Source organism: Anser cygnoides, chromosome 8 (genome assembly GCF_040182565.1).
Source record: "Anser cygnoides isolate HZ-2024a breed goose chromosome 8, Taihu_goose_T2T_genome, whole genome shotgun sequence".
In the NCBI taxonomy this organism is placed as follows: Eukaryota; Metazoa; Chordata; class Aves; order Anseriformes; family Anatidae; genus Anser; species Anser cygnoides.
The window spans coordinates 17,921,508-17,949,426 of record NC_089880.1 but is presented as its reverse complement, the minus strand read 5'-3'; the positions used below and the strand labels follow the sequence as shown (position 1 = coordinate 17,949,426).

The 27,919-nt window shown below is 42.5% G+C and overlaps 2 long non-coding RNA genes across 5 annotated transcripts in view; both read right to left on the bottom strand.

The window, feature by feature from the left end:
• Nucleotides 1-3,458, bottom strand: LOC125182209 (uncharacterized). Its single transcript, XR_007161488.2, has 2 exons — nucleotides 2,572-3,458; nucleotides 1-134 (listed from the first exon to the last, which is right to left on the bottom strand). It is a non-coding gene; the product is annotated as an uncharacterized lncRNA (long non-coding RNA).
• Nucleotides 1-27,919, bottom strand: part of LOC106034043 (uncharacterized) — a 504,730-nt gene that overhangs the window by 50,212 nt on the left and 426,599 nt on the right. For all 4 annotated transcript variants that reach the window (XR_010833079.1, XR_010833077.1, XR_010833078.1 and 1 more), the window contains one exon: nucleotides 26,919-27,130. This is a non-coding gene — a long non-coding RNA (uncharacterized lncRNA). The remainder of the gene's footprint in view (nucleotides 1-26,918; nucleotides 27,131-27,919) is intronic.

Here is a 27,919-nt window from a genome sequence, read left to right as displayed (position 1 = left end):
CATTTGCAGCTCTTTAGTATTCAGTGCAGACCACATTTTCCTTAGTCCGTTACCAACAGCTTGGAAATTTAGTTAGAGGATGCAACCCAAATGTTCCTCCAAATGTTGTTTCCAAATGGTCATCTTGAAATATGCTGTTTAAAAGGATGAAACCTTTATGTGAAGATATAAGAGCGCATGCACAGAGCAATATAAACTGCAGGGAAATCATTTGAAGATTAAAACCACTAATGATAAAGATATTACTGTTAGGCATAGTTTAATTTGTTGGTAACTAAATCACCAGAGGCTTTTTACAAGCTGTTTGGAACCTAACTATTGTGTAGTGCACATTCAACCTCTAAGTGTACAGTGACACAAACAAATAAAAGCGATCATAACAGTTGAAATGTAGTTAGAGACACAATTGAGAACATCTGTATTGTAAGCAGAAATAAATTAGAAATACTGAAGTGTTTTGTAGCTGTGAAACTGAGGGATAAAAAAATAACCTACAGCACCTGGATTAAGCAGTTATAAATAATGTATAAAGGAAAAATCTCATTACCCCCTGTGTAAACTCCCCCCCAATGAAATATATTTTATGAATGTTGCATCACAGTAATAAATGCAGCATTTGTTTTCTCCATAAACTTTCCATTTCATGACTATAAGATAGTTTGGATTTGGAAATAATGGCCAGTGAATGTACTGTTTGCAGGATTAGTTTCCCTCAACAAGCAGCTTTGAACTGACCTTCAGTTTTTTGGGCTAAAGAGCAGAGACTTACACAGGCTTAGCAGAACTCATCTTTGTGCCTACAAAGCTGTTGCATTGCTGTACTCGACTTGCAACAGAACAATACTGTATAAACAAATCCGATAGCACCACTAGAGAGTATTCAGACTCTGAGGCTTGAATGTAGTAATTGCCTGATATCATAGAAGATTTTACGAGATTATGCTAGATAAAGACTATATATGAATGTGGAAAGTTTTCCCTTTGTAAAAAGCCAAGTCTTCCAGCATGATGCTGTGCACTGCAGGATACACAGTTTCGACTAACATTAAAAAGAGCAAGTGCTGTAGAAAAAAACTAGAATGCTTCCTTTCAAGTTTCCAGTTTCTTTTTACAAATATTCATGGTTCTGTGTAAAGATGCCAGGAGAGATTCCTCTCTTGTGTTAGTCTTACACTAAGATAGCTTTGCTGAAGTACTCAACAGATTAGTTCTAGATTTAGGCAGTGTATTACCTCAAATTGCACCATTGGCTTTTCTATAGAGGATACCTTGATTTCCTACATATGAAAAGGGGTCAGCTTCCCGATGATCCAGGGCAGCAATCGCTGATCCCCCTGGGAGATTCTCTGAATGATCTGTACACCTGATATGCAATCACCAAGTGACACTATGGTGGAAAGGGGGTGAGGATGGGTATGGGAGGCAACAAAGGAAGTCAGCATCTAGAGTCAAATTGAAACCTAACAGATTATAAATTAAAAGGATAAGAACTTCCCACTGGCTGAGAAAGATAAAATGTCACAAACATAAAAACATTATAGAGTTAGGTTTGAGTCTGGAGCGCTTTCCCTTTTATGATTTATGATTGAGCTCAACCAGCATGGGAAACACAAAGCAAAGTTCCTCTTGAACTAGCTTAAAAATGCCACAGCTAAAGAAAAAAATATAGTAACATCAATTTAAAAAAATAACAAAACAAAAAAACCTTCTACTAAAATGTAAAGGTCAGGAAGGATTTGGGTGTTTTTAAATGCTGTCTTGAAGAAATTTCATAAAGGTTAAGATGTCATGTAGTTTCAGAGTTATGGGCACTGGAGGGGGGTCCTTGAGTGCCAGCTATTCCTCGGGCCACTCGGTGACTGTGAGCCGCGGTGACAGTGGACAGCGGGAGGCTGGTGGATCAGAAGTTATCACTGTGCCACTGGGGAAAACCCGTGTCTTGCTCCCCAGAGAACGAAGAGCTGTGTGAATATTTCAGCATCTGAGATTCAGGCAGTGTATAAAATACAAAAACATGCTTAAATAACATTACACGGGTCTAATTTCAATTGCCCAGAGCATGCATATTTTCAGCGTTCAGCCTCTTTGACTCAGTCGCTTGCCCAGGAGGAGCAGGAGGCATGGCGGGGACATCACTCAGAGCCCGGCCAGCTACTGGTGGCTGCCTCCCCTGTGCAGTGCAAAGGCTCCGGGCAACACACGGATCCCTCCTGCCTCAACTTCCCTCAGGGGACACAGCCAGACAGGGCCAAACAGGAGCCCTAATGCTCCTTTTTCCAGGTCTGGAAAGCCAGCACTGCTGTGGAATGGTGCGGAGGGTGAGCTTGTTCACCTGTGCTGTCGTCTGCTAGCTCCCTCCTGCTGTGGGCTCCCTGCTCCCATTTAGCACTGACCCGGTCCCTGGTCCTCCGCCCTTGCCTGTCTCCTTCTCCGGTTCCCCCTCTCTCCTCTGGCATTTAGTTCCCTCATACAGCACTGCTGTTTCCTATGGACTACATCCACTGAAAACAAATCAAATCAAATCAAATCAAAACAAGACTTTTGGGCTTGATTTCTTTTTCCTACTCTCACCTTCATGACTTTCAGACTGGAGTCTATCCCCGGAAAGGAGCTACCTTTCTCTGCTTCACGTGCCCTTCAGATCCTTCCTGAAAGCCCAGTAGTCCAGAAATTGACCTCACTTCCCAATCTTGGCTTGGTGGCTGGCCAGGTGATCCTGTGTATATTTTCAGAGCAATCTGGGGAGGAAAAGGCCAAACCATCAATGTTTGATTCAGATGGTTGCATTCCCCCCAAGGACTACTACTGAAAGCTCACACACGGGGACAGTGGACATAGTAAAGCAGAGGCCTCACCACCATCTGTGGGCAAGTGAAATCTATTTATTTCAACACAACACGAATTTCACTTGTAGACAAAAGGTGAACTAGAAAAAGGTGAACTGTTTGCTTTGAATTACCAACCAAATGCTACACAGAGACAATAAAATAATAAAGAGAAAAAAAAAGCCTGGAAAATCTGTACCTGATCTGGAAAAAAATATGATAAGAATGGTAAAATACCACAAATGTCAATTATTTCTTGAACAGAAGTAAAAGACTGGAGTTAACAAAATGTTGTCAAAACCCTTGCTCATTACAAACATGTGGCACTTTTCTAGCTGGAGGTTTAATTAATATAATGATCTTAAGTTATTAAGCCCTTATGCTCCTTCCCCTGCTTTTCTATTGCTCATTTTCCTCCTTTCCTACACCCATTTGCTGTGTGCTGCAAGCTCCCAGTAACAGGCTCCGTGCAGCCCAACTCCCAGCCCTCTCTGGCAGCTTTGCACTGCCCAAGAGGAGAACAGCAGAAATAAAAAAAAAAAGAAACAAAAAAAAAAGGTCTGTTTCCCTGAGGACTCCTTGGGCTGTGAGATCTTGCTCTAAAATCTCCTGCCCCTGCAAAAACAACATAGCAAGTACAGGACAAGAGCGAAGCAGCCTGATGTCGACTCCCCAGCCCTTCCTCGGTGTGTAGCAGAGCACTGCTGGGACTCAGCTCTGACCACTTGTCTTTGTTACTCTCTGAAGAGTGTCATGCAAAATTACAGTGCTGTATAAATAGGTACCAAAATAAAACATAATAATGCCACCCAAACTTCCCATAGTGTTGCGTTTCTGTTTTCTTGGTTTATGTAACTGCCTGGTTCCTCAAAAACCTCCCCCAAAAGTTGCTATTTTTTTCTGCTAGTCTAATATATGCAGTTATTTCTCTGAAAAGCTGAAATGCTCTGCTTTAAGTAGTAAAACAAGACATTAGCTCAGGAAGTTTTAGAAACAGTAGCAATGCAAATACCTATTCTTTATAGAAAATAAAGACACCTTTATCATTCTTGGAGAAAACTGAAAAAATGCATAGTTTAAATGATTTCTCACTCACTGAGCAAAGACATTTTCTTTTGTGAGATGTCCACTGTGTACCTGGGTGGTAAAGGACAGAAACCCCTGGATTGTGTGCACACAAAGGTGCTCACAGCATCACCCTCCCTTGTCCTCAGTCTCTAAGCACTCACTGCGCATCCTGCGAGCCTCCAGGCCACCAGCTCACATAAAGTGTAGTTTTATTTATAGTTTCTGTCAGTAAAGAAGAGGTATTCGAACACATTTGTCTTCTTCCCTTCTCTCTTCCTCTCCCTGACACAGATGTATATACATGCATTATGTATGCACACATATACAAAACACTCACCCCTACTTTATTCTTGAGTTTACTGCTAAAATGGTGTTGAAACACATTATTGGGGCATATTTTTCTATCTGAAACTGGCTAGATTTTCCCATAACAGCTGCACTCTAGATTTTAATTAAATAATACCAGTTGCGCCTTATTTAACTAAGCCAGCACATCTTCCTTATGTTCGGGTATATTAATTTCATTCTTTTTTTAATGAATAGGTTTTTATTTTGACATGCAGCTCTCTATAGCTCAGGAAATCTTCATGTCAGTGTAACAATACATATACATAAGCAGGGTTTTGGTTTTTTTTCTTGCCAGGGTAAATGTTGGCTACATTTTCAGCAGACTCGATTTAAGCCAACAAACTTGTCCCTGGAAAATGAATACAGGGCTAGTCAAACTGTTTGTGCCTTTGACACCCTGATTTGCTGCTGCAAACATACAGACAAGAAGCTACAGGCCACCTTTCTATGCATGTTCACCTTAGACCACCATAAAGAGCAATCAGCCTTCGGAGCCCCCACCTCCGTTGCTGATGTTACTCAATCAAATAGGAAATTTGAATGATCTACAGTGGTTTGATATAGTGATGGAAAGGAACTTGCAGTGGAACCCCACCTCCCACTCCCTCAAGAAGCTCATAATCTGCAAAATATCCTATAAAAGAGGTAAAAATAAAGGTGCATTATCACCTTTGATACCTGTGAATGACACCCATGAAGAGGTCTTGTCCAAGGCAAGACGCAGACAGCTGAGCAATTCTCTCCTTTGAATCTACACTTCTTTACTGGCCTTTTCAAGGATAGATATTTTGATACTTGTAGATATTTTGCTTTTTCTTCATGTCTTTTACCTGGGAAATGTAGGCCTTGGTACATTTACCTCCTAAAAACTACTGGTAAGCAATGAAAAAGTCCAATGAGAGTAGGAACAGGCCAACAAAATTGTTTTATGGGAGTAAGAACTCCCCTCAGCCTTATCCCAGTGAGTATCTTCCTGCCCCTTGAGAAGAGAGTTACCAGTGGTCACACAGAGCAGCTGCTGACACAGGAACCTGTGGAAGTTTGGAAAATGTCCTGGTGAGCTGCACCTCTTCTGTATCACCTGTGTACCATGATCCAGCACCAGCTGCCATCAAGGCAAACGAGAACTGCGTTATGAGCAGGAAACAGTAAGATGTCACGGAAGCTACGCAGCCGATGGGACTAGCCCAGCTGTGCATTTGTGTGATTTGTAATGAGAAAAGCAGGGTGCACTTTCTGTGAAACTTATTACTGCTTTGTCCTTGGAGGTGGCGGAAGACTCCTCGCCATGATGATCGCATCACTATTACAGGAACAAAGGGAGCACGCACAGCGTGCTGCCCAGAACCTGCTGGGTGCAGACAGGCCCTTGTTGGGCTGGATGGAGGCGGTGGAGAACATAGGCTATGTTCTGCAACAGCAGCCCCAGCTAAGTCTGTAACTTTAAGACAGATAACATGCACATTTGCATCCATGGGTAAGAATTCTGCCATTTCTGAAAGTGCTGTGAAGATTTTCTCAGCCATTGCACAATTTGTCTCCATGATATTATGCTTCCAGTGTCATGTACAGTACATCCTATCTGTCATCAAAGTCAATCTCAACTGCTGCTTGACATGGCCCTAATCAAGACAGATACAAAACCCAGTAATAAAGGTACTGCTGCCCCCAAAAGCAAAGTTGACACAATTGGTTGGTGTGTTTATTTAAATGGCTCATATCTATCCTGTTAGCACATTCCGAATCAAAGTCCACATTGTTTATTTTAAAGTGAAATTTGGTCTCCTGCTCTCCTTTGTTTATGAATGTCTGTATTTCTGACAGCTGACAAAGGGCATGCTGAAGATTTACAGTACCCACAGCTGGTTGTGTATAGCGGTGGGACCTTCCCCACATCATTTTGTTCTATGTGCTACAGCCAGAGAAAACTACCCATTGAGCAGCCCCAGAGAGAGCCGAGTCCTGCAGCGAGGACTGCTTGTCTTGCCCTCGTATTGGTTTTCCCCTCACCGTCAAGAACTTGCTATATGTCAAAGCCCAGCAACACTGGCCTGAGAGTAGCTGAAGTCCTTCCTCAGGGGGAGTATGCAGGAAGAGGGTCAGCACTGGCTTCAGTGTGCTTCACACCCAGCCCAACAGCAGTGTCTATGCCCATTAACTCTGACACCAGATCAAATGATCACATGGCTTTAAATGGGAGAAAAATTTGCTGTACCATATATCCTGCGCTTATTTATAAATAATTCCATATTTATACGTAATTCCATTGACTTGTTACTGCTGCAACTTTGAAGACAGCCAGCCTAAAAACTCCTGCTTTTGTAAGTCCAAATGCTATTTCCTTTGGCAGGATGCCCTCTTGCACATGAACTAGAAAGGAGCAAGGACAGATGACACAGAGACCCTAACCAAAATATCCAGAATCTTCATCTCTGGATCAAAAATGTATAGCTTTTGGCTATCTTCAATGTGCTTCACAATTTTATTCTAGTGGAATGACATGAGGATCTCTGTTGTTCAACAGCTTCATGTTTTTCCTTTATCATTTGAAACTTGGTGTTCAAAACCCTCATGAGATGGGGAAGGCAGCATCATATTCTCTCTGAAGTGTACACATGCAAAATGGAAAGCTACACATTTGCAATGCTTATGCATTGTGTCACATCACCTAGTTTACAGAAATTCTCACTAAGGCTATCAGCAAGAGGGTGGAGGAACACACAAGTGAGCTACCTGCAGGCAAGAACCACACAGGAAGAGTCCTGGTGTAATTCTTGACTATCCCTAAGCACCCATGGTCAAAACATGCTGGGGCATGTGCCGCGTACTTTAGCAACTTCCAGCTCCTGGTAAATAAGGTCCTTTACCTTTACTCTGCAGAACACTCACATATAGATCCAATAAATGGTGGCACCAGAAAAAGAGACACTTGTTACTTGTTAGACATATGACCTGACAAAAGGTAAGGAAAAAATAGGAAGACCCACATAAAAAAGCCCCTAAGGAGAACAAAAGAAATATGCCAAGAGAAAATATGACACACACACTTTATACATGTTTAATTTCTGTTGTTTTGGTTGGAAAACAGCTGCAGGTGTCCTCTAATTATATCACCATTTTCACAAATATCAACTGTCATATTTAATTTGTTACATTTACCATCCAGCCTCCTCAAACAGCACACTTCTTTTATTACGCATTTAGTGCCAGAGTTTCTAACATTCAAGCTAACTTTCAAGCTAGTCAATTAATGCATTATTTACAAGTGAAATGTTATTAAAAACAGATTCTTAATTTACTAATGATTTAGTAGACCCCAGGCAATATTCCAATTTGTTTTTATTGAAATTGGAAGAACACTTAGAACAAAGGGGAAAGTAATGTCAAGGATATTTTGGCCTATTCATCTGTGCTGTACTTTCTGTGGTATTATGTCTACCCCTACATCTTCCCTCCCTTTTTTTATATTGTATTTTTAATACACAACCTAACCAGTTGCAGCATGATTGAGGGGAAAGGTCTATGAAAAATGAAAAACAGCACAAACACTATTGTGAGTTTTGTTTTTAAAAACCACCAGGCAGTCTGGAATGACTCAATACACATGTTCACCATACAATACAGCATATTTTGATTTACAGCGCTGTTCTAGCAGCACAGCAGGTTAAGAAGGTTAGAAGTCAAGGGAAATTAAATGTTATTAGCATTCCACCATTGTTGTGCTGTACAAAAGTGAGTATGTAACTTTTCAGATCAATTTTTAAACTCAAATTTGTTTCTGAGGCTTTCAGGTTGTCAGAAACTTTTACAAGCACGTGTGTGCTCCTTTGTCCTTCCCATCTTTTACTCCTTTTCCTCTCCTATCTGCGCCTGTTCAGGATGATCATTAAAGACTAATCCCCCTCCCACCTTCTCTGTTTGCCGAACTGCAACCACCTACAATAACGCTGTTGTAATTAAAATGTTGACATTCAGTGTTTAGGGCCACTTAATACAGGAAATATCTGCGATTCAGTGGCAATACTAATCAGTGGCAAACACTAAACATCAGCATTTGAATGGTGACCATGATAGCTTTGAGATACTTATTTCTTTGTGTTTGTTTTCATGTGGGAATAAACGAAACCAAAGCAGGGATTCACAACCAGGCGTGTTTGTTACTCCCACGGGGTGGTTTACCAACTACAGATATGCCCAAACCACGCAGCTCCAGTTTGGCTCTAAGGGCAACATGGGGGATGCTCGGTTCAGGGCTCTGGCACTCACATGTATGTGATCGCCCAGCTCAGAGCCAGGTGTGGACATCTTCACCGGGGCACCTGCATGTGGGTAAGCAGGCCGGTGCAAGGGATGTCTAATTTAGGCTTAGGTTTCTGCTTTGCTGCTTTGGTAGCTCCAGGGATCTTGGTGAGGTTAATGATGAAGCAAATGGATGTTCTCAGAGAGCAGATAGGGCCCCAGGTCTGGTTGTTTCTACCCACATGAACCCTGTGTTAGAAGAAACTTTGGATCTGTGGGCAAAATGTTACCACACCTAGCTAAATTAGAGCTAACCCAGACAAGTCTACATCTCCCTTAAAGTGAAAGCAGAGGCAAAGCTGAAGCCTCTCTGTGCCTCAGATGGTCCTTTGTAAAACAGGGACAACAGCGATTCTTTGCCTTACAAGGCTGGTACAAAGATTTGGGGTAATCTCCTTTATGATGGCAGCAGGACTCGCACAAACTGGACAGGCGGATCTGCACCCTTTCCTACTAACCCTTGGTGTATTTGGAAGACCTCCTGCATTGTCACATCTTAGGTTTGGGCGTGAAGTCAGACGCACCAGGCTGACCCGCCCCTTTACTGACAATGCCACAAGAGCTGCAACCCTGCCCAGTCCCCAGGTGCCCCGAGGGAGACGGTGCCCAGCTCAGCATCAGTTTCGTTGTGCAGGCACAGGCTGGCTGTGCACGGCTCTCTGGAGTGCCCTGTGCTTCAGCCTTCCGCTGCTTGGTCCCTGACCACCTGAGCTCCATTCCCTGGTGAAGAGTCCTGCAAAAGCTACCGTCATTATCAGAGCGTTGACCCTTGCCTACCCCAGCAAAAGCCGCTGACAGCCACTGCCGACCTGCACCACCTCCACCGGCAGGCTCAGAGGAGGGAGAAGAGCCTCCTCCAGCACCACTCCAGCTAGCTTAGTTTATGCTGGGGTAGTAAGGATTTACAGGTCCCTGCACCCACTCTCACTGATGAGCTGTTGTGCTGGATCATTGCAGAGGAAGTCATCAGAAAGTTTCAGACTTTGCAAACTAATGCTCTGTTTATTCAACTTTCTAATCATCCCTCTGTACTATCTGTGTTTCACATACCGTGAAACTGCACTACACTGTGCAATTGAATTAGTTGTACAGTGACTCAAAGGCATTAAACAATGACTTTGATATTTTAAGTACTGTCTAGGAGGGATTTTTAATTCCTTCCTCATAATGAAACAAGCAACACTAGAAAAATACCCACAGTTACACAACCCTGAAACATTGATTTTCTTTTCCATCCTGGGTAGACCCCTTTGACACAGCAAAACAAAAAATATCCTTAAAGCATTCAGCTTGTTTAGTAGCAGAATAAAAATAAAACAAGCACTGACACACAATTTTAATGTCACCCAGCAGCACAAGAATTAAGACCCTGTTTTTATTTCCACCTTTTACGTCCATGGCACATACTAGGAAGGCAAATCCTATGGGAACTTTCCTGATACTGCCAAGTCTATGGGTACGGATGTCCAAACTCCTTCAGCTGCAGCTATATCTGGAGCAGAAGTGGTTACTGCCCCAGATACGGGACTGGATAGCAAGGCACTGGTGTTTGAATTGTTCAGAGTAAACCAATTCATTGTGATTGAAACACGTTAGGGAGTGCCCTCACAAATAGCTTGGCTGACAGCTGAGATGGAGATGCTAACCTTTGGCAGGGGAGTGGTGACAAGCTGCTGGAAGGAAGAAAGCCCCACTGCTGGCATACCTACAGCTGGAAGAGGACACGCGCTGCCTGACCCCCGCTAGCTCCTCTGGAAAGCAGGGGAGGAGGAAGAGAGGAGACGGCTGTGCTTGTGCTCAGTTGGTCAGCAGGATCCCCGGGATGGTGCTGAAGCAAACAGCTGCTGCATCAACCACGGGGCTGAGGTGGGCCCCGAAATGCCACACTCACCCCATAGACAGCGAAGGGACCAGCTGCCACTGTGGCCTGAAATGTGCCCAAGGGGAGCCAGCTCTGCCACTGACAAAACAAGACTCTCCCGACGGGTTCTTGCTGGAGACTGCTTGAAGTGGGGGCGGAAGGGGGAAATGATTGAAGCAATGCTGTGAAACTATTGGCATTAGCTGCTAACAGCACAGGGCCAGGCACCTCAGTGATGACTCACATCTGACAATAAATACATGAATAGTTGTTGAAAGCTTGTTTGACTTTCACAAAGGGGTTTAAGCAAACATTTGTTTGTTCATTAGTCTTGAGCAACACTTTTATGGCAGGAGATGCATTAAACCTTAACATATATCTGCAACCAAGATATTTGGTTGTTTTACAGATTAAGACACAAAGCAATGCACACTGTTTACACAGAATGGCCTTGAAATACCTGTAATGGAGTGAGATACAGTTATTAGACACTGGCACTGTGAATCTTCATTCTCTTGAAGGTTAGTTGGGATGCCATGTCTCTGAAGATAAAGCCTTAAAGGGCCCGGTTCCGCTGCTGCTTGTGTGCCTGCATCAACTTCCAGATTTCTTGGCTACGTTTAAAAAGCAGATGGATGAAATCTGCTTCATTAATTAAGTTATACTGGTGCCTGGGAAAGTACCAGCACTCACAAACTCCTCAGGACAGATCACAGCACAGGCTGCTCTGTCCTGCATTTGGAAATGTAATTCAAATAAGAAACCCCTTTCCCTAAATGTCCTAAGCTGACTGCATCATGGTCACAACAATTCTGCGTGTTAGAGGACTGATACCAGGCAGCTTGGCCAAGGAGCACTCACCATGCTGTGGGAGGTGTCTGTGTGCAGCAGTGCCATCCTTACAGCCCTTTGTGCCCTGGGTGCCGTGCCACAGGGCGGGGGGCTGGTGGGCTGCTCTCAGGTCACCCAGCACGCTCTGACTCTGGGTACAGCACAGGCAACCGGGAAGTCCCACTCTGCCTCTTGTGGGGGCTGCAGGAAGACGGTAAGTCTGAAGTCATCAAGAAGGTCTCCCTTCTTTAGGGCTGCTTTGTAAGAATTACACGACATAAGGTAGTTCCAGCATAAAAAATAATTTGGAAGTATAAAATGTTTTCAATCTACAGGGCAGATTGGGAAGATGTTGTGAGCAAATCCTCAGTGACGTAACAGTGACTTCAGTGTAACTATCCTGATTTATACCTAGGAAGACGTAACTATCCTCAAGTGAACAAGTTACACTTCGTCTCCTCGCTTCGGGTAGTTTTTTCTCCAGCGAGCAGTGCTGCATAGTGTAATGTTAGATGTGACGAGGGTCAGCTCTAACATAATCACAGACCTGAGGTCTCCAATTTATGCGCCTCTGTGTCTTCACCTCATCTCACCAAGTGATAACATAAAAGGTTACGACGTGCAAAGCAAAAAGCCCAAGTCGTTAACTTCCTGAACTTGAAAATATTACATTCCTAAAATTATTGTAAGCACAACATACTTGACATCCCATCCAGCTGATATGAATGGAAGACGGCATGCAAATATTTGACGATATAGTTACATTATTATCATAATAACCTTACACATGCATTCTGTATGACAATGAAACCTGTACATTACTCAGCTTGGTACAATTCATCTCAGTATGTCAGAAGTACAGTAGTTACACTGGAGAAAACTACTGTTTGGGGGGAGATGATGACCAATATCTTTCAATATCCCTATGCACCTACTGCAGTGCAGAAATGGGTTTTATTACTAAAGCCTTTACACATGGACTGAAAATATTTCCTACTTCTCTCTGCCGTTCTAAATAGAAAGCTTATTCAAAGCCAGCCCGTAATGACCACTTTCTCCTGCTATCTTTGAATGGGCAGAACACGTGCAGAAGAGAGATCTGCCCCTGCTATATGTCCTGCTGATTTTACTAGCATTAATATGCAGGGTGACCACAAACTTCGCAGTGAAAAATCACAAGAAATTTCCTTGAATGATAATAATAGCTGGCATAAGAGAAATTCCAGGTGGCCTCAACCAGATGCTCAACCTAGTGTTACATGCCGTGGAAGCAGAGAAGAAACTTTTGCTGAAAGTTGACAACATCAGTCAACTTCCTCTAGAGGTGAGCCCAAGGCTGACTGCAGAGCTGAATAACCTTGAACTTGATGAGGGTGGACTTGCATTGAAACGTAAGGCACAAACCACTTCTGCTTTGCTCTTGCAAACACAAAACCAAGTCCAGAGCTCCAGTAAATTCTGCCCTCATCTCTGCATTTCCCGACAGGACAAAAACTCTTCTTTACCTTGAATGTTGCTACTGTAGATAGTCAATAGCTCTAGCAGCCTTTCCTCAGGCTTACTCATGCCCTGCAGTTAAACCTTATACGTGCTTGGACATGATTTCTACACAAAAGATATAAAAATCTGGAATTCACTCCCAGTCAGCACTTGGTAGGTGAGCTTGTAACCACCCAGCTGCTCTGGCACCAGGGAGAACTGGGGTTTGCTGGCTGGGAGAAATTGAAGTGATGCAGGTGAAGACTGCAAGGAGAGGCTCCTTCTTCAGTAGGAGGACAGCACTCGGAATTTATTGTGCAGTTACAAGGAAAGAGGAGGATATCAGGCAGGTACAAGATTGGCTTTAAGAAAAAGCCTAAAACTTAGAAAAAAAAGGCAGCTCAGAAAAATGCAGATGCTTTTGTGAAGGACGGGGAGCCCAAACCACAGAGTTTAGATGAAGATCCAAACTTCTGAAAGCCTGAGAGTGTTTGGATGTTAGATGTTTGTTTCATCTCTATTGCTTTCTGACTCAAAAAATATTGATGCTTCCTAAAAACTAGTCCAGCTGGGCCCTGCTAGAAGCAGACTCTCAGATGCATACTTGAAAAGCTGAAATGGCAATATTTAGAAACAGTCTGAGGAGGCTGCAGGCATGTCTCAACAGAGAACAGAACAGGGTCTTAGCAAGCCTGAATCCTGTGAAGGACTGTAGGAGGGCAAGCTATGAGATGGTCAGGCACTGTACCAAGTTAACTTTGCTACACCCACTTGCTTGTCATTTTCTTTGAAACTCAAGAAGAAAGGACTAATAGCTGAATAGGGGAACTCAGTCATCCAAACAGGGTAACGGCCTCCTCCACTGGACTGTCATGCTTTTTTTTCTTTTCGGTTTTGATGCCATTTAGCATTTAAACAGGTGGCATTTGAGTGGAATCAGTTTCTCCAAACATTGTACCTTATATATTGAGTACCAAAAAGTTATTTCAAGGGCTGTGTTGCTATGTGATTGCAGAAACAGCAATGCAGGGAGAAATGTCACCAATAAGAGCCTTTGGAAAATAGAAAACATTTAGCTGTTGTGAGATTACTTTTCTCTTTCTGTTTTCATTGTTTAGAAACATATAAAAAGACTGTAGTTTATATCTGCACTTTTGATAGGTTGTGTGACTCACACTGTGATTACAGCAAAAATATCAAAGAGGAAAAATATACATAACCCGTGGTTAGGATTAACCGTGGGTCACAAATAATCAGTGTTTACAGCACATTTAACCTGGGTGCAGTACAGTTTGTTCAGATTTTATTTAGGGCTGAATATCCAGTGTTGTGTTTGGAGTAGTAAGCACACCACTGACATCAGCAAGGACAGGACTCGCCTGCTGAATGCCAAACAGAGTTTTGCTGAGCTCAACAGTCTGGAAGTTCACAAAACAAGAAGCGTTTCTTGCCATAATTAAACTGCAAAAAGCATTTGCTTAAAAAAAAAAAGTTTTAATTACAATTGGCGTTTCCAATCCCAGTGCTAGAGGCGGTTGTCTTACTGAAAATTGATGTCCTTCACGGCACTGGCAATAGACAAACCCAGTGGAAAAGCCCGTAAACAAGTTTCTAGGCGAATTTAATATTGGTTTAACCACTGGAGAAAGCATTTTGGTTGTTACCCTATTATTAAAACAGGTTGGAAATGGATTCACACACTCTCCTCTGCTGAGTTAATTGTCATATGGTTGGCATCACAAACAACATCATTTTTCAGCAACATGGCCACCTCCAGCACTAAGCACACAAATGCCAATTGTATCTGAAAACCGCTTTTCAGTTCTTTTAGCCACACAAACATTTTTTAGTTTACTTGTGATGAAAGACAATTCTTTTCTAAGAACAATGGAACTATTGGCCCGAGCAAAAGAAAGGAAGCTGGGAACCAGCTTTTCAAGTCCACTTGAATTGTCAGACTGCTGAGCTCTTACTGTTGGGCAAACTTGGGCCTCATCTGAAGGCGTGAATATTAGAAATTCACTCCGTGCAGCACGTCAAAGAACCTGCGTCTTGGTAGGACTGATGAGCACTTACACTAGTGCTAGCTCTAACAGCGTGCAGAGGAGGGCTGCGGCCAATCTGCATGTCGCGCTGCTGCGCCTTCCTTCAACCCCCGAAATGGCTCCCGGCAGCCCATGCTGGGCTCCCACACTGGAGGCAGGGCAGGCGCTCCAGATGCCAGCTCCAAGTCAAACCACTTCTGTATGCTGGAGTCCTGAAAAGGGGGCTGAAAAAGGGGCCTGGGGTCTATGACTGAACCCTGCCGTGCATCACTGACTAGGCTCACCAGAAGATTGTTGATCTTACTATACATTGATAATGAAATTTTCTTTGACAAATCAGGGACAGGGTGAAAAGTAAACTCAATATCTAGTCAATATTAAAGAAAGGGATTATTAGGTCGTCTGCCATATCCACCTGTGGGATTCTGGGTGCTGACCAGAATAAAGACGGATGACAATTTACATCTTTACATATATAGCTTTTCTGTCTGTGCTAAAGAGAGAATCAGGAATCAGAATCTATCTAATCAGTACAGAAATAAATAAGACGTGATGCAATCCATTAGATACATATGCATCTGGTACAGCCTGACTAATTAATTAGACTGGGTGAAGATGTTTGGGGATAGAAAGACTCTCCCCAGTGCTCATGCTGGATCCCCTCTCCACGGGCTGCACTCAGTGCCTCGCTGTCAGAAAGCATCGAGGGCACAGAGCTAACGCTGCATTCAGTGTGGAACAGAGCCCAGTGTGCACTGCAGGGGGTGAGGAAATGTAGACAGGACTGGCAGATCCTTAATCTCTTCTCCACATGTTCATCACTCCATGCTGTCCCATCCCATGCCATGCCATGCCTTTTCCATCACCACACTGCACACCCCGTGTCTCACCACAGCAGCACCACGCAGGCTCCATGACCACTGCAGAACCCCAGCCGACGAGTTGCAGTGCCAGGGGAGCGGATGCCACTGACACCTGAAGTCATCGCTTTCCCCAAAGGACAGGACAGGGATCTCTCCGCCAGTGCTGTGCACACACTGCAAGCAAGGAGTGCCCTTCAGAGGGCAAGTCGTCATTCGCTGCCTGGGAGTAGCAGCTGTGGGCCTTGCTTGAGGGTCAGCTTTTGTACCTGGTGGCTGTTACTTGGTTTTTGGCCATCGCTGCAAACCCAAGAGAATTTCAGTAAAACCATTGTCTCTTACACCGACTACTGGACCAAGAATTAATTGGGATGTTCACAACACGTGGTGTAACTATATTGACTATTTGAGATTTTAAACAAATTTGCTGAAATGGTTCTCTCACAGGTTAAGAAGCATCATCTTTACTGGTCATAATTCCTGCAAAGCACATTTCCAGATGAGCCACACACAAAAGCTTTTATCCAATCCAGCAATGGAAGGGGTTGCACCTGAGTTACCTGGCCAGTAACAAATAAGCAATCTGATAATGGGATGGATTAATATTTCTTAGAAGAGATTTGGCTAAACGAATGTGAAGGGCAAAAAGACGCAAGGCACGGTGATGAGCCCACAGACAGGCTCTCTGAGATGAATGAATGAATAAATTATTCCTGGCCCAGTTGTAATCTCTGAACTTGGCTAGATTTGGACCATTACTATAGCCTCAAACTGACCTACTTCAGGAGAGAATCAGAGAGGTGAGACCTCTCTGTCCTGTTACCAACCCCTTGGGACAACAGTCTCCCTTTTTAGTGTTTTGTATGTGTTTTAAAGAAACGGAGTGCCTGGAGCCCAGTATACAGAAACAGTTCTACAGAAACATGCCAGGGAGTGTGTTCGATAGAGAAAAAATAACACGTATAAGGAAGCAGGTTTCACTCGTGGGCTTCCGAGGTTCACTGTAAACCCAAGTAAGGAAAAAATATATGAAAAAACAGCTTAGGTTATACCCTCGGCTGATGTGAACAGGTGTAACATCACTGCCACTCCAACTCATAATTCAGAAGAAAATCTCTGCCACTTCTTTAGTGTTCTGCTATTAACCCAATGTTACTTAAAACATTTTCATTTACACTCTTCTCCACATTGCTTTTGGGTTTGCTACAAACAGCATAATTTCTGCCCAGAATTTATACTAATCCCAACCTGAGGTGGCTCCTAGATATATGAATTTGAAATTCATTGTTTGAATGAACTCGACTGGATTAAGCACAGCCTGCAAATCGCTGGGGGTTCTGCTGCCCAGGGGCTGCTCTGCTCCACTGGAAGAGTTGTGGCCCTCTCCATGGAGTGCTTCTTCTCTATGACTTTGGAACCAAAGCGCTCTCATGTAGTTGGTCACCAGCCTCTTAACACCTCCCTTAACACCTCCTCCTGACTTGTAGGCCTTACTGTGTATCTAGTTCGGTGGCATTTACATGTCCATAAGGAAGGCATAAATGTTTTTTTTGATTGTTTTTTTTTGGGGGGGGGGGAATGCTGACTACTTTTCACTTAGACACGTGTGACAGGTTTTACGGAAAGCAAGAGAAAACCATGCATCAGTCCCATGGGAAGAGTCCACGGCACAGTCTGGCTCATTAAGAAGCTCAACAAGGAATAAATCTGACAATAACTTTAAACTCCTTCATCTTTACTGAGGAAAGCGGCAGAAGCAGCAGTGGCTGCTCCTTTAAGCAGAACATGTAGCTCATTGCACTAAGGAACATAAATCCAATACCCCAGTCAACCAACAGGTATGCTTTTCCAAAGGGTGTGGATGCCCAACAAAACCAGGCAAAGCCTGACGTGGACAAACGGGGGCTTTCCCACTCTTTTCGCAGGTGACCATAGCTAGCGGGCAGCATGGGGGCTCTCTGTCAGAAAATACCCAGTCCACAAGGACCTGTGCCAACGTGGGGAGCCCTCTGTACCCCAGTACTGGGTAGAACAATTGCCATTCATAAACCAATCTGGGCCATGGTGTCTGAGGCACCCATTCTGCTCAGAAGTGGGGTGTGCAGTGGTCTGCAGCCCCCAAACACTGCCATGCAGAGTGCGCTACAGGGTACGGAGGGTGCTCACTTTGTCGTTCCTGTCTAGGAACAGAAGTGCCCATGAAGTCTGCCAAAAGTAAATGAAGAGTTGGCAGAGACTGGGGAGAGTGGAAGTTTATATGAATCACATCTTTATTTGTGAGAAGTTTGAGGAAGAACATGATGTCAGGTTAAAACATGTTCTGAAAGGAATGTAGCTTGCAGGACTAAACTGAATTAATGTGTGCCTCTACAAACCTTGCTGCAGTTCTTGGCTCATGTGACTGGAAAAGGGGCGTAAGGACAGTTCTAGAAACACAGAACTATGGCTTGAATCCTGCCAACTAACATTGTGGTGCACACATGGGAGAAGTAAGAAGGATGAATTTTTCAGAACTCTAAGGAACATCTAATAACATTTTTGTTGTGATTTTACACATTTTTACATAAAGACCGCAAGATGCTTGTACTGTTATTAATAAGCAGTAAGGATCCCCAAAACAGCCACCCTATTAAATGAATTCCACTGCATTCCAGTGGCATTTCACAGGACAGAAAAGCTCCTTTAGTTGCTGTCACTTTATCTGCTGGTAACTATGAATACTTGTTGCTGCGTTATGGATTTCTTTTTCAAAATAGTTGCAGAGAGAAAGAAAAGATGCCAGAGAAGGCTTCAGAGATAATTCTATAAGGAAGTGACAAAAGAGAGGGAGGAAGAGCTTTCTCTTCATGAGAGGTTATATTGTTTTCTCATTCAAATAAAGCTTTTTGTACAAAGATAAAAGAAAACAACTCTCAGATACTGTTACAGCATCACCTGACACATGTACAGGCTAGTACAAATTTAGACCATACTGCGTAAAGAAGCTGGGAAAGGTGCATGAGACAGCTGCTTTTCCCTTCTTCTATCAGCTAATCACAAAGGAAAATCAAGGTGACAAGTCCCAGCACCAACACTTTTTGTATACAATGTTCTTTTTTTTTTTTCAATAGAAGTTTGTTTGCTTTTTTAAAATTTTAAATCTGCAAAACACTGGTGTTGAACTGCTTGCACAAAGCCATGGGAGTGCCCCTTTCCTAAATTTGTCCACATTAAACTTTGAAAAGGCTTTGATGGGAACGATCCATAGAAAGAAGAGATGTGTTTCATTTTGCCCATAAATGGAACTGCATGCATGGCACTGGATTATGTGGAATGTGCATGGGATCCTGCTTACACAGCCTGTGCACAAACCCCAAATGTTTGCAGGCGCAGTTGAAAGCAAGCTCTGCTCAGAATGGATGTTTCTCTTCTGTATGTAATGCTGCAGGAATGCCAATCAAATTCATAATTTTACATCACAGCAGACCGGTATTACTTTAAAACTTTTCCGACATGGAGAACAGTTCTGGGATAGGATGCTGTGTAGGATACTTTTAAGAAAAGCATCATTTCTTCTCTAGCCCTCCTTTTTTAAAGCGAGTCTCTCACTGAACTTATCACGTGGCAATAACTGGATGGCACATTAACAGGAACATTCATAACACTGAAAACCTCACGTTGCTGAATACTGAAGTTACTAGTATGAGAGGATCTGTTCCCAGAAAATCATAGTTATGTTCCCATTTACAGAGAACAGACTGTCTAATTTTTCAGGGACCTTGGATTAAATTCTGACTTTGCCTAAATCAGCTTTGTCTGTTTGACCTCAATCCCAGTTTACACCAATACTTCTGAAAAGTTCCTTCTCTCTAGCTTGCATTGTATTTCAGCACAGTAGGCAATTTAAACTTCTTCTGATATGATACAGATATATTTCAGAAGATGTGGTAACATGCTCTGCTACATTTCTTACAGCTGCACTGCTGTTTCTCCTAAAGCACAACGTGCACAGTAGGACCATCTAAATAGCTAGTACTCGTATTGCTCTAGAATACCTTTGATTACCACATACGTGCCACAGTGGAGCTTTCATCCTGAGCTCCTTATGTCTCTGTCTCCTTGACCAAGGAACTGGGACACTGGGTGCAGACTACTTCCACCCCAATCCTCTCACACAGACGCGAGCTGTGGAGGAACTAGGCGTGTACTAGACATGCCCGTGCATCGCTGGACCCTCCGGGGGACTCCTCCAGGCCATCTTTGAAGGCCCCAGTGTGGATATTGCAAAGGAGGGCGATACAAAATGGAGGTCTGAGAACAGCTTCAGGCACTCAGGCCCCTTTTCCCAGTGCAGTTAGGGCTGAATAGAGGCTCACCCTAATCCTCCTTAAATTGCTGCACAGGTGTTACAATGGATTCTTTACAGCTACTCCGTCTTGCCCTCCTCAGTGAACTATACCCTTTCCTGAAGTGCACCTGGGCTCACAGCAGTTGAGCACACAAAACCTCCTGTGGAAACTCCCAGCAAACAAACACTGTATACAGTAATCCAGAAGGAATAAACCTAACAGTTACTGCTTGATATTTGAACATCGTTTAATGAGTGCCCAGAATTCATCTGTAAATGCACATTGTTAATTTAGGGCCTGCTATTCATTAATTAGAGGCTTAGTGGCAAGTGCCATTGAGCTATCTGCAATGTTTAAGGTTACATCAAGCCCTAGTAAATGGCTTGCTGATAACAAGATGCATCCATCTTCATTACTTGGCCACTCCTGTCTGAGTTTGCTCTGCTTCCTGTAAGGGCTATGTCACTTGGAACTGAAGAATTAAACTTTTATCCAAACCAGATTCTGCACTTTCACCTCTTTTTATTCCTTGAGTAGTTCCAATTTATTTTACTTAAATGACATCGGATTACCTAACATGGAGAGGAGCAGTAACTTAACCTAAAACAGTCTGCAAATCTTTAGTTCTGGGATAGAGTGTTGCAGTGGGTTAACATTTACAGAAACCATTACATTTATATTTCATCTGATACCAGTCTCAGTAAAGAAATAGTTTCTCATTTTTCTTCTCATAAGGCTACAGCTTAGATAGGATAAAAAAACAGAGGAATACAGGAAATTAATTTTAAATCTGAAGAATAAATATCCCTTTTTGTTAAAGTTTACTTTTGCAATGTTACACTCTCCAAATATATATCATTCAGGGCAATCATAATTCAAGTGAAATAATTCACAAGCAGCATAAAGATATTTCCAAGTAAATCCTCAGCTATACACACGTGTCTGCGTGTGTTCATCCGGGGCAAGATCACTGCAGCTTGTCTTTCCCTAGTTTCTATTAAACATGCCCCATTTTGAGCGATAATGCTACTGCCGGGGTCTGGGGAGATGTAGTTGAATCTAATCATCAACTTTTTAAACTCACTGTTTTCCCTTAAAACTACAAGTATGAGAACTTAAAATAGGAAACCAAGCTCCTTTGGCAGATGGTCTTTTAAAGTGGCTGCTGCTAGATACATGTAATGCTACCTGGCATGGTTGTTTAACACATTAGGGCGCTCACAGGTAGAGCCTATTGCTCTCATGAACCACAGTTCAATTTTAAGCATCGCTGCTTGGGATAGGTAATTGTAATCACTGTGGAAAGCAACTTTCAGGATGTTGATGCTCAAACTATGTATGTAGAAGGGAAGACGAGAGGATGCTTTCTGGAATGGGTGCTCAAGGGAAACAAGGCAAGTACCAGAAAACCCTTGTGCCGTTTGAGCTGGCACACTTATCACAGAGTGGCAGTATAGACGGCAAGCTTCAGTGGGGAAAAGCCTTCCAGGGTATTACTGCTTGGTTTGCATGCTGCCAGCTGGTTTAGAGAGTGTTTATACCTTTCTCACATGTAAGCAAGCAAAGGAAATGCCAGCTGACACGGGGCAGGTGGATGTAGGGACCATGGCTATACCCAGTGAGTACAGCACCGCGCTTTCCCAGGCACATTCGCAATGCAAGGAGCACACCACCGACTCTGTAGGTGTCATACTGTTGGAGGTTTCCCCCCCTCACACACACTCTGCCATCTAAGACACACATAGCTACGAAATGGTAGTGAATAGCAACTTTAACATTTACAATCAACTTCCAGGAGGGTTAGTTGCACTCATGCATCATTCTTCCATTAGTCTGCATCTTCGTTAGATACTAAGTGAGAAAATAAAACTGAAAGGGTGGGGGAAAAAGACAAAGCAGACATAAAGCTTGCTTTGTAACATTTAGACACAAAGTTATCTACATTATCCATGATTGAAACAGACAATCTTAAGCTGAGTATTTCTTAAATCTAACAGAAGGATGAGCTGGACTCTTGAGGTAAGTGCTCTTTGAAGCTAATGTGCCACTGTACAAAGAAAGCTTTTTTTTTTCCTTTGAAAAGATAAAGCTAATATTGTGGTGGCAGAGGCTACAATACTGCCACTGAAATGGAGGTCAAAGCTGAAGGTTCTTTGCTATCAGAAAACTAGAAAGAGGTATTATTATTATTATTATTATTATTATTATTATTATTATTATTATTATTATTATTATTGTTATTTATTATTAAAACAAAAATTATATTCCAGCATCCTAAGCTCTGTTTGCAGGTCTCCGGACAGGAAATCACTCATCTGTCCAATTTCTATTATTCGATATTGCATTAAAAAAATTCAGAGGAGGAAGAAGAAAAAACTTTGGGCATCCTCAGGTCAAGGCGATTTTTAAAAAGGTTAAAAGCTGTTCAGAAGGGTTACAGTATCCATAAAGGCAAATGAGATTATATTTAAAGACTGATGGAGAAAAAGCAATAATTGAGATAAAATGCTACTGTCTCAAAAAGGTTTAGACTGAGGAAATGCTGATATTAAAGCAAAGAAATTGAAAGACTTACAGATCAGCCATCACATCAAAGACAGCAGAGTATTTCATTAAATTTGCAACAATTATGTTTACTTTTAATGTTTACTAGGTTTTTGACTTTCTTCCATCATTGTTCAGTTAAATATTTTTGTAATAACTTGGGGAATATTGTGATTGTGTGTCTCCAACCACCAGCTGTCAACCGCTGACCTCTCTGTTCCCTGCATCTGTAATGTTACAAGCCTTTGTCCTGGAAAGAGTTATGATGTTTCAATCAAATACATTGTGAAGTTACAAAACCCATAACATGATCTGGATAATGACTGCCTGGATACACTTATAAAATATATTTTAGACCCCCCTAGGGAACAGAGACTGGAAAAAAATCACAAACATTACTCTCTGCTGTTTGCCACTAATTGAATGAGTGATCATTGCATGAGATGAGTGTTGAATGTGAAGCCTGCTGTTAAGGTGTATGGTAAATAAAATGCACAGAAGTCCAAAAACACGGAATAACTGGGTCAGAACATCATTGTAGTCCTGAAAAGCAAGCCCTAAAAGGATCTGGAGTGCTGAGCTGGGCACAGGATCTGTGTTTAGCCAACACAATTTTGGCATTGCAGCCTATTGAGAAATTACTATTTGGATTTCAAACTCTGCCCTTTTCTCTGCTGTGACTTTTACCCAAGATTTACTAAGTCTCAAAAGCTGTAGTAATTATTGCCAAACAGAGCTGTGATAGAGAATTGTTTCATAACCAGCCAAAAATCACAGCAATAGCCACTGAAGAGCTGTATTTGTCTTTTCTGTCTGTGACTCAAGCTTGTTCACACGCTGGGACACTGACAGTCTCAATAGATCCAACCAGTTTCGTAAAAGCTAAGGAATATGACAAGTAGGTTGTCTAGAATACAAATACCCAAACCAGCATCCAGACCAGTTCAAAGTGGTGCAAGAATTGGTGCAGAGATAAAAGGTGTTTGCCCCTCCCTTTCCTCACCAATGCTCAGTGCCAAGCTTGGCCATTGCTAGTAGCACGACCTGCCACAATTGCTGCTACGTAAGACTGTGTGGGAACACACAGGTTAGAAAACATAATTAAAAACTCATTGAACTTAGCCTTTCACTGTATGCAAGGGATTTATAAACTGAGACTGATTTCTCTAATGTTAAATTCCTCCTCCTCTCTCTTTCATATAGATGTAAACAGATTTTCACAGATACTACTTTGTGTGTTAGGGATGGCTCGGAACCTCGCCCATTTGAATGTCTTGTGATGGGCCAATTTGCAGTCTCCGGAGGGTGATCGGGCTCCTCAGTCACTTGGGATTGATTCTGCTCACTCACTGAAAAGCCAAAACCTTTGGGATAGTTATTATTACGAGAATGACAAATGGTGAATAACAAATTGTGCACCATCAGTAATGAACTTTCACAGAAGTCATTCGTGTCAGACTGTTCACTGGTCTGCAATGTGCTTGTGAGGAGCTATCATGAAGAGGTTCCTGGCTGTCCAAATAACATGATGGATGGACAGCAATGCCATGAATTCATCACCTGTGTTGGAAAAAATGTTTGCACATTCCTTTTTATATTATTTGTATCTGTTTGTGATAGGCTTTTCTCTATTACCCTTTGTCAAGGTGTCCAAGAGCTTGGCTGAAGGAAATTTCTTTTATATTAAAAAAAGTTGTTAAAATGACTTTCTGAACTTGCATGCTTTGTTTTATTTCAGCCTCTGGGGCTTTCAAACAGGTGAGTTACCATCTACCAAAATCATAAAGAAATAAAAACGGTACAGAAAAAGGGCTATGAAACATCTGTTTCAAAAGAGGACACAATCCAAGAAAGAACTGCACAAGTCTGTAAATTATCATTTTAATTTGGGACCTATGACAACCTTGACAATGCCCCTTTACACCTCTCTCTATTGTCTCTATTTATATCATGCCATCTTTATTTACTGTTCATCTAGCAAATAAAGCCTGTCCCCAGCACTCCGAGTGCCAGGCTGCAGAATTGCTGCAAGTCTCCTTGGAGCAGTGTTCAGCCACGGGTAAACTAGTCCTGCAATGAGATGCTCCCTATTCTCCTTCCAAGATCCAGAAAGAAGAAATTCATTGCTTATGCTGCAATTTTGATAACCTAACTGGCAGAACTGTTATTCAAATTTTAAGCTTCTAAATGCAGCAAGATCAACCTGGCCATCCACATAAATAATTTTGACATGATAAGTATGCGAGTGTGATGATAACTGATAAGTGAAGCAATTACCTTGCTTTTTTGGATTATATTAAATGAAGATTCTGATAGAGTAATGAAAAGAGACAAAGCAGACAAAAAGGCGGCTGTAGAGCTTTTGGGCACTGTGTTATCTCTATTATACCATATTGAAATAGAGAAGCTATCACCAATCATGCTTCCTATGTAACTTCTAGCTTCTAACGGTGAACAATGAATAAATTGTCACAAGACAGTAACTGATAAATTGGGATTGGCAGTGCTTTTTAAAAGTGTAAATAAACTTATCAGCCCCCTCACCCTCCCGGAAAGGCAGTACAGTTTGCATAGGATTTTTTATTTTGGTATGTTGTAGATTGCAAGGTCTCCTTTCATCTACCTACCTCAACTGTCCTTTGTTTGGCCATCAGTTTTAAGTAGCCACTTCAGCATAAGAGTTTACTCCAGCAGTAGCATCCTTTCTGTCGTGTACAACATGGCACTTTGCTTTTGTCCCAGTGTGTTTACTCCGTCTGCTATCCTTCTCTCCTAATTCCTGCCATTCCAATTAGAAGCCGCTCTAATTATATGTTTTTACACTGGCTTTTATTGCATGCAGAAGCATACAAAGATATAAATAGCACTTCCAAGCAAAGGTGCCCAGTTCTGAGTCTCTAAGAACAACTTTGCAGACACCGAGTACCTCATGGATTAATTAGAGTTCTCCAGAACTGTGCTATTTCTTTCCAAAGATGGATCCCAATTCTTTCTGAAGCCAGTGGGATTTTGCTACTGATCTTGGCAGGATCTGGCCCAACATTCTTTTTGGTGGGGATCATGTGCTGAAACTGGTATTTGTACATTGCATCCTTTCAAGACAAGGCACAAATGGAGTGGGAATGTCATTCCCTTGTTAAAATTAATTAAGTAACCTAACACTGTACATCTGGGGAGAGGACAGAAGGGGAAAGGAAGTTCTCCTTGTTCTCTGTTTACCATTTGAGTGCTGCTTCAAGCTGCAGTAGCATCACAGTGCTGTTACTAAGGCCTCCTATGGTCTGCAGCCAGCTGGGCCTAAAGACAGGAGCAGAGTTCCTGCTTTGTGGGACTCATTGCTTCAGGATAACCACATCCCATCCCTAGCTAGAAATTTGTTACACTATTATTTTTTTTTTTGACATACCGTATCTACACTGTAGAAACTGCCGGGCAAGCCAGGGAGTTTGGAGATCTTGGTGGCAAAATACTGAATTTTAGAAACCCAGTGCAGTTTCAGAAGTGGTTGAGAATTTTGGAGTGGAGAATGGACACAACTTCCCTCCCTGTTGTCAGGAACAACAGAGGTGATCTGTAAGCCAGCAAACTCTGGCAGCAAGCATCTGTCACCCTTCAGCTTTCCATCCTGATATCCGCATCTGAAAATCTCTGATAACGAAGGCTAAAAGCATGCTGACAAAATATAGTCCCCACTGAGTGGCTCCACATTGCCGTTGTTAGACTTCAGGATTAATGCTCCACAAGGGTGTATTGTTCTTGTACGTTGTTTACTTATTCAGAAGGATTTTTTGGTTTGGAAGTCTATTTGTGCACATCAGGCAGATCACAAACTGAATTTTACTTTATGAAAATGAAAGCCTCTTTTTCCTGCTATTTTATAGGAGTTCCTGGATTATGTGGCAAACTCTATGGCTGTAGAACTGCATAAAAAAAGCCTTTGACTACTCCTATTGTTCCATGGGATCAATTGCTCAGATCCATCTCTAACTGAAGTCAATGTCAAACTTCTCACCGAATTCAATGCTCCTGTTACTTATTTCAAAAGAAAGCATTTTAATTGACTCGGAACTATCCAGGCACATATACATCTTGCCTATGTAAACACATTTTTGTTCTTATTATCCCCACTATCTGTTTCCACCCATACTGTTTCTTTATCTATATGCTTAGTCTGCATTAAATTAGCAAAAACTTTTGTTCTGAGGACAGTAGGTTTTCCCAAAAGTTCAAGTTTCAAGTTTGAGAAGATATGAAAATGTCTTACAAGCCCTTTAGGTGCTAAAGGAGAATGCAGCTTGGCTGGTAGTGGACAATCAGCATAAGCTCTACTCCCCCAAGGTCCTGGCTGTACGTCCCCTCCTCCCTGCCCCAGTGATGCTTGGTCACCATGTGCTTGTGTCACCATGCTTTGGCTCAATGGGGGAACTGACCTGGCTGGAGACAAATCTTCGCTGGGCTGGGTTGGTTTCCAGCAGGATCGGTGGCTGTGTCTGTCTCAGCTGTGCAGCCACATGAGCTGCAGCACCCGTGCAGGGGAGGCGGCAGGAGGGCACATCTGTGGGTGGGAGGGAACACCCTGCTCCACGTAGGTTACACCACGGCCTCTTGAGAGCACTGTGCTTTGATGAAGGGTGCTGGATGTCTAAAGAGGGGACGAGAGGAATAAATAAAGGAAAATCATGACTCCTTTTTCATCAAAACTGTAGCAAATCCTTCAACTACTGTACTGTACCACATACCTCAGCTAGCATGCATGCCTGAGGTTCATCATGCCATAGCCTGTCTGCTAACTCACACACCCAGCACGGCACAAGGCCTAGATCAGCCACCCTGAGCTGGGTGGAGCAAGTAATAGTGAGGGTCAACACTTCCCTAGCTGCCCAGAGCGATTTACAGGCTATTTCCTAGCAGTTCCCCAAATGCCAATGACATACAACCATTAATGGACGCAAGAATGTCAGCAAACATAAAAATGACACATTTCAAATTCAATTTACTGGAACCAATTTTTAATCAGGTAAAGAGTCTGTATGTGATGCATCAGTAGAATTGGGCTTACGGCAGTATCCATTTTCAAAAGTACTCATATGACTTAGAAATTTAAAGTTCCAAACGGAAGGGTATTAGGAGCATAAATATCTTCAGTTTTCAATGGAATTCAAACCCCAGAGTCACTGAGGTGCTTTCAGAAGTCTGTATTTTGCCCTTGAGAAATTGTATTTCCCCAATCTATTTTCTACCGAGACATAGGACAGACAGAATTACTAGGCTATGAGAGTTGATTCTCATACAAAAGATTACATGATTTGCTAGATCTGGTTCTTTATGATCATTGATAATATCAAGGAGAAAGACTAACTGCTTCTTTGCGTCGGGAACCGTGGAGTGAAGAGGACAGGCTGATAGAAGAGGGTGGAGGTGGTTTGCAAAG